General features: G+C 41.2%; 1 non-coding gene across 1 annotated transcript; it reads left to right on the top strand.

Annotated features, from left to right (window-relative positions):
• The first annotated feature begins 3305 nt into the window (after positions 1-3305).
• LOC122110432 lies at positions 3306-3412 on the top strand. The gene has a single exon (XR_006147866.1). It is a non-coding gene; the product is annotated as a small nucleolar RNA U13 (small nucleolar RNA).
• The last annotated feature ends 4297 nt before the right edge of the window (positions 3413-7709 follow it).

The raw sequence follows: 7709 nt of genomic DNA, 5'->3' as shown, positions 1-7709 counted from the left end.
ATGCCACCAAGCATCAGGAAGCAGGGGAGGCACAGTAGGAAACAAGGGTGACACAGAAGGCAGATTGTAGGCTGGCCTTCCCGGCTGGTCCCAGGCCTGGAGGGCAGACAGGGGGTCAGATGGTTAAATGTGCAAGTGAAATAGAGGTACAACCACCCATTGGTTATGGTCTGTCTTCATTATTGGCCTCTCCTATTTTATATTACTTGGGGTGACGTTTTTCTTTTAATCGTTTTATCGCAGAGAGGTGTTGTTTTCATTAGAGACTAGCAATTTCACAATTTTCCTCACTTTCCTTCCTTTTTTTCCTTTTTGTTTTCTTTCCCATTTGTCTAACCAAAGTTCCATGCACACGTGGTTTACGAGTCAATGGATTCTATGAGCCATGTGATAAACCATAGCCACTCTCGCCAGCAACCGTCCCATAGTGACGTTTCTCCAGCTCCGATTTTTCCATTTCCCATTTATGTCTCTAAATAACATCGAGGGCTACTTCTCCACTCACCATTTTTAGGTGTTTCGGACAGTCACGAGGAACACTTAGCTTTCTTCTCTTCCTGTAATTACCACCTCTCAGTTTCATGTTGTGATACTTTTGCTTACATACATGTTCCAGATTTACCTTATTATGTTTGTATACAAGCTGAACTAAGCAATACATTGTATTATAATTGCCTTTCCTTGCTGTGATAGGCTGTCTTTCTATGATCTTCAATGATTCCTGCCTGCCAGTACCCCAAATTTGGTACACTCACCCTTTGCCCTTGAGCGTGAGTGGTCTTACTAATTTCTAATAGCTAGAATATGGCAGAAGCAATGGCTATTTCGTCTGAGATTAATTGATATAACAATTGTCTAGCATTTGGGATTTTTTTCTTCGCTTTCTATGAAGATGGGAGACAGTTCTAAATTCCCATTCTCCTGGTAGCTGCATGAGATCATGTTTGACCGACTGCAAAGGATTATTTTGCCAATTGAGCCAGTGACAAATCAGCAGAGAGGTCACCTTGATAGGACAGGCTGATGTAAGCATACGAGCCCTTAAAAGCAACAGCAGAGACTGATAAAGGAGACAGAAGGGAAGGGCAATTCGCTCCAAGGACTTCCTCCAAGGAGGACTCCAAGCCCACCATTACCAAGTTGAACACGAAAGAAGGAGGTCACCAGCCAAGGCAAGTGGGTGGCTTTAGAAGCTGATTATCACCCCTGGTCAACAGCCAACAAAGACTCTGAGGATCTCAGTCTTACAACTACATGACAGTGAATTCTACTGACAGCCTGAATGAGTGTGGAAGTGTGTTTTCCCCCTACAGACTTGAGAGAAAAGCCCAGCCTGGCTGATCATGTGAGATGCACAGCAAAGACTTGGAGCCTGCTTGGACTTTCTGGCCTAGAGAGCTGTGAGCTAATAAAGCAGCGTTTGTTCAAGCTGTTTAAGTTTCCAATTATGGGTTACAGTAATGGCCGAAAATGAAGACATTGCCAGAACTAGCCAACAAGTTCTGCACACGCAGAGTCATCAGGGATGTGATAATGTCAAGAACTCATCATGATAAGATGATACCAGTGGTGCAAGCATCCTCAAAGGATTGCACGAGAGAGATGATTGGCCCCACAAATACCAAGAAAGAGCAAGAACATTCCTGTCTCCATGGAACATCCTCCCTGGTCAGAAGAGAGAGTGTGTGACTGATGATTATTTTTGTGCTCTGCCCAAGTCGACTCATAACAAAGAGAGAATTCATCACTATTGGCTTGAGGGCGGTAGGAAAATTCCATGATGAGCTGACAGCGATTGAATAAACATTTACTAAAACCTTGGTACCAAATGCGCAATCATGAGTGAGTCTTAGTCTCACCAGTTCTTAGGTAAGAAAAAAAGGCTGATTTAGAAGTGAATAGCTACTATGCTGGGTCATCCTCACAGAAGGAGTAGGGGTAGGTCTAGGGTTCTAGAGCCTTCTTTAGGGTGCATAGGAATCAGACATCTTTCATTTAGCCAGCATTGGCATTTACTGTTAGTCTCTGAAAATACCAAAGAAGGCATCTGGGTGCTAGTGGCTCATGCCTATAATCCTAGCTACCCAGGAGGCTGAGATCTGAGGATCACAGTTCAAAGCCAAGAAAGTTGTGAAACTCTTATCTCTGGTTAACCACTAAAAATCTGTAAGTGAAGTTATATTTCAAGTGGTAGAGTACTAGTCTTGAGCAAAAAAAAAAGCTCAGGGACAGAACCTAGGCCTGGAGTTCAATCCCAAGAACACAGGGATACACACAGACATGCCCTCTCCCTCTCCCTCTCCCCCCCCCCCCCCCCCCACAGAAGGCCATATTTTCTTCCCATCCACTTATTTGTAATTCCAGTGCAAATCTCAGAGAAGGGCAAGAATGCATTGCCCTTGAGCATTGTCTAAATTTTTATTTATGCTCTAGAAGATCAGGGATCTATGAGCTATTTGGCCTTGTGCTGGACAGATGTGTTTATTCAGTAGCAGATTAAGATTTCCTGAAAGGCTTGCTTTTTTGTTCCCAGGAGCACTGTGCTTTTCTGACATGCACTATTCCCAGAGTAATCTCATTACCATTACTCACTTACTAATTTAGTGAGAGACCATTTGCTCAGGGGAACCCTGTGCATATCTTAAAAATAGCTACACACGCCAGTTTCCTTGATCTTGTCAGGAGAACAAAAAGAGAATGCTGTGCTAAGTTTTATGTGCAGAAATAATGGCTTCGACATCAACTTGATTTCCTTTGTATATAAATAGGAGCTTTGCAGTACACAACCTGCACTGTTTTCTGTTGACATACACATATTGGGTAGCCTTATTGCACAGTATTGCTGTGTCGAAGAGATCAGAGGCTTAGCCTCACATTTGGTGACAATTCTCAATTGTTATTGACCCCATCAACAATCATCTGCTGCTATGTACGTTGTTGTTGAGGATATAAACTGGAGCAAGGAAGAGACTTCAAGTGACAGTGTGGCTGGAGAGCAAGCACCTGTTTGTAATTTCTGGTGGAGAAGAATAAATAAAAAAGATATGCCCTAAAGAGAGGTTGGATCAGTGACAAGATGATGAGCCAGGCTCTATGATAGAATTTCAGGTAGTGACCAAGATTTCTACAGTGAGAGTGTCTCTCTTGGGGCAACTGAAATGTGATAAATAGAATTTCATTAGAGTGAATCAGACAGACACAGGATGGTGGGGGGTTAAATTGGATGAGGAACTCTTATTTAAAGAAACAGGATGGGGAATTCTTATTTAAGGAAACTGTATAAGGTAATGCTAGCTTGAACTAAAATCCTTTTGTGGTTTATAAATATGGTGATTGTGTGTTCACCCCACACATAGGTAACATGAGTCTCTTCCAAATCTTGTGACAACGTAGACACATTGCTGATCTGATACAAATGAAATAGAAAAGTAGCCAAAGGTGCCATCGCCCAGACAGGATATGATGGTGTGAGTGGAAAAGCAACTGTCCTTGGTGATGGACACTCTCCTCCATGCACGGTCTCAGGGGCGGACACCCCTTCCATCGGTGGCTCTCTGACCTTCAGCAGTGGCTTCCAAGGTCTCTGTCCTCTGTGCCAAGTCTTCTGATAGAGCACAGGTGCACGTGTGAGGCTGTGAACAGCCAGCTTGGGAAGTCAACGCATCAGTCACATGATCTCTTCTGGCTGAAAGCAAGGCTGGGGGGGTGTAATATAGCTGGGTAGCTCAGATAGGAAAGAGATGAGCAGTTCATCTCTGGGAAGTCTTCCGTGGAACTAAAACATGTGGTTGAAACGTACTAGATACTGCAGCAACTTATTTTCTTCTTCCTTGGTTGGAGGAGCACTGATCAGCTATGTATTGAAGGTCATATGTTCCAGAATATTCTGCATCTGTTTCCTGAGACCTAAAACCATACTGTGGCATCTATCTGGACCAAGTGTGTTCTGCCTGTTAGCTCACTTCACGTTTGGCACCCTTTCTTGGCTTTTTTTTTTTTCTTTTAATGCTTAACCACATAAAACATCTTAAAAATATATTCCCCCTCACCTTTCAATGGGTCTGAAGCAGGCACTGAGGTTTTCCACGGGGGGTGGACACTGTAAGTCATGGTCCAGAAACCCCTTCACCGAAGGATTTGTTGACCCAGCTGCTGGCAGTACCGTCCGTCTGTCCATAGTGCTTAGCTGTTAACTCTTCACGGATTGCTCAGCTGCAGAAAGCCGCCTTATCCAAGGTCATGTCCTTTTGGTTCCCTTACTGGTCTACATCCAGTATCTGATCAGTCCAAAGGTCTAAAGGTCCGCCATGTTGGTCTAAACTTAGCCTGGTTCTGAACAGTCTCATTTTAGCTGTAACGATTGCTGTGCGAGGTCAAGGCAGCCACTCGCTCACCCCTTCCTACCCTGCCTTTCCCAGGTACTGAATTCCAGGGCACCCTGGTAAACACCCTCTGACCTCCACTTCGCTACCTGCTTTGTGGAGAACTTACTTGGGATGTCCATATCAGGCCACTCTTTAGTGACTGGAAGTTTCATACTGTAGGACATAGAGCAATGTTTGTTGTCCACAGTGTTGGACAGATGCTTAGCCAGTGTCCTTTTCTGCTTAAACTTAAATCTCTGAGCATCATCTAAAAGTTTGTTTTGACCATTGAATTCCTTCTATTTCCCAACTCTGTGATATTTGATATCTGACACGTACACCTATTGCTTCATCCAGGAATTGATTTTTTTTTTTTTTTAAAAAAAACCTAGTTGGAAAGATCGAACCTTTCCTTATAATTGCTACTTGAAACATAGCACTATTCAAATGGCAAATTTCTGAGAGCTCAAAATCGATGCTACGCACCATGTTTTACCACCTTTCCTAGGAAGGCATCTTACGGGACTATATCCAAATAAATGAATCCATGAAGTTGAATATATTTATTCAAATTTTAATAAAGTTATCCAGAAGAAAACCATTGTGGTTAATTCAGCATGTTTTATTTGTAATGAACACATAGTATCGCTCATGGGAATTGCTTTGTTCACCCATACATGCTTGGAAGTGCTGAAATGTTAGCTGCTATATGGATGATTATAGGATTTAAAAAGTCTCTTATTTTCCCTATTCTGAAGATGAACATGTGTAACTCTAGGGATCAATCAATAAATTTATCAATTTATTACCTCTTTTTTTGTCTTAAAAATCTGTAAGAAAGCTGGGCAACTGTGGCTCATATCTGTAATCCTAGCTATACAGGAAGCTGAGACCTGAGGATCACAGTTTGAAGCCAGCCTGGCCAGGGAAGTCCATGAGAACATGAGTAGTAGAGCCCTAGCCATGAGCCCAAAAAAAGCAGTACCCAGGCTGAGAATTCAAGCCCTAGGACTGGGACACACACCCATAAGAACTGGCAATGTTTCATCCCCAATATGTAAAACATGAGGATATAGATTGAGTTTATAAAAAAAATTAAACTATGCAAAAACCAGATCTTTTAAACATTTAAAGATTATTTTGTTACTCCTATGTATATTACTTTTACAATAATAATTGATTTTAAAAGGATTATTTTGGATGTTAAAAGTATCTTTTTTTTCCTTTTTGGTCAGTCATGGGTCTTGAACTCAGGGCCTGGGTGCTGTCACTGAGCTTTTGTGCTCAAGGTTAGCGCTCTCACTTTGAACCACAGCTACACTTTGTTTTTCGATAGTTAATTGGAGATAAGAGTCTCATGGACTTTCCTGACTGGTCTGGCTTCAAAGTATGATCCTCAGATTTCAGCCTCCTGAGTAGTTAGGATTATAGACATGAGCCACCAGCACCTGGCTTGTTAAAAGTAGTGTTAGCAAGAGAAGTACTTGTTCTTTATTTTTTATTTTTATTTATTTATTTATTTTGTTGGTCATGGGGCCTGAACTCTGGGCCTGGGCGCTATCTCTCAGTTCTTCAGCTCAAGGCTAGTGCTCTACCACTTGAGCCACAGCGCTACTTCTGGATTTTTCTGTTTAAGTGGTGCTGAGGAATCGAACCCAGGGCTTCATGCATATGAGGCAGGCACTCTACCACTGAGCCACCTTCCCAGCCCTCTTTATTTTATTAAAACTAGAAATAGCATTGTTTCCTTCAGACATCAAGGACATCTTTCTAAAGACAATAGCCAACCTTATTCTCAAAGTTAAAACTCTAGAGAAATTCCAGTTAAAATGAAAAAAAAAAAAAAAAGACCTGTCTGACCTATTACCACCACTGATAACAATCCATGTTCTTTGATAATGTAGTAAGTTATAAAGGAGAAACTAAAACAATAAAGATACACATATGCCATTATTTTTAGATTTAACTACAAACATCAATATCTTTGAAGAACATATAGACAATAAATATTAAGAATTATGTGAAGATAGCATGATGAGACTCACTAACTGCTGTTTAAAAAAGGAGCATGGGGCAGGGAAGGTGGCTCAGTGGTAGAGTGCTTGCCTTGCATGCATGAGGCCCTGGGTTTGATTCTTTAGCACCACATAAGCAGAAAAAGCTGCAAGTGGTGCTGTGGCTCAAGTGAGAACTAGCCTTGACCTGAAGAGCTGAGAGACAGCGCTCAGGCCCAGAGTTCAGGCCCCACAATTAGCAAAAAAAAAAAAAGCATGAAGAGAGTATAATAGAAAGTGAACTTGCTCCAGGCATACTGCATATGAAATAGAATAAGCCACCTCCTTGTACTATTAATATATGCTAATAAAAATAAGTAAAAGCTAAAAAGTTACATATAAATTTTCTAACAGCATTCTTAAAGTAAAAATTAGCCAAAACTAAATACTTAAAATAGTAAAATAGATTCAGGTGCTGGTGGCTCTCACCTGTAATCCCAGCTACCCAGGAGGCTGAGATCTGAGGATCATGGTTCAAAGCCAGCCCAGGCAGCAAAGTTCATGAGACTCGTACCTACAATCACAGAAAAAGCTGGAAGTGGAGTTGTGGCTTTAGTACTAGCCTTGAGCAAAAGGAGCTCAGGGACAGCACCCAGGCCTGGGTGTTGGAAAAAAACAAAAAGTAAAATAGAAAAAAAAACAGAAAAAGATTTACATTATATTCATGCAATGTAATGATATAATGAATATCTTATGTAATGAATATATAATGTATAACGAGTATATAATATCCTATATCTTATGACTATGTTATGTAATAAAAATAATGAGGCTTTTAGTCTTTAAAGTGAAAATAAATTGCAATATTCATTGAAACAGTGTCATAACAATAGAATATGCTCATCCATTCATTAAAATCATTTAGTGACTCTTATGATGACTATTTTCTAAGCCTGTTTAACTCATGTCTGATTCCAATTAATTGTATATCTTTATAGAAAGAATTATCACTAAAGTTCACCAGAATTACATAATTTTATTTTATTGCCTTGTCTTCTTAATTTTTCCTCCCCCCCCACCCCCCACTATAAAGCAATAAGTGAAATGCTATGAAATCTCACTTTCCCTCAGGCCTTTCCATTGTCATTTTCCCCAAAGATCGGACCTAAAGCTCTCAGTAAGTAGCACAATTCCTCTCCCAGTTTGTCACCAGTTAATGGTGGGGGGGGGGGGGCGGGGAGTGGTGGGTAGTTCAAATCACAGGAAGCATCAGAAGACTGTCAGGGTTACATAAGGAGAGAGTTCTGCAGGGCTGCCTGGCTTCCCGCTGAGATTCAGCAAAGCCTGGGCT

Source organism: Dipodomys spectabilis, unplaced genomic scaffold (assembly GCF_019054845.1).
Source record: "Dipodomys spectabilis isolate Male_0828 unplaced genomic scaffold, ASM1905484v1 ptg000076l, whole genome shotgun sequence".
Classification (NCBI taxonomy): domain Eukaryota; kingdom Metazoa; phylum Chordata; class Mammalia; order Rodentia; family Heteromyidae; genus Dipodomys; species Dipodomys spectabilis.
Note: the sequence above shows the minus strand (reverse complement) of the source record. Positions and strands in the feature narration are given on the sequence as shown.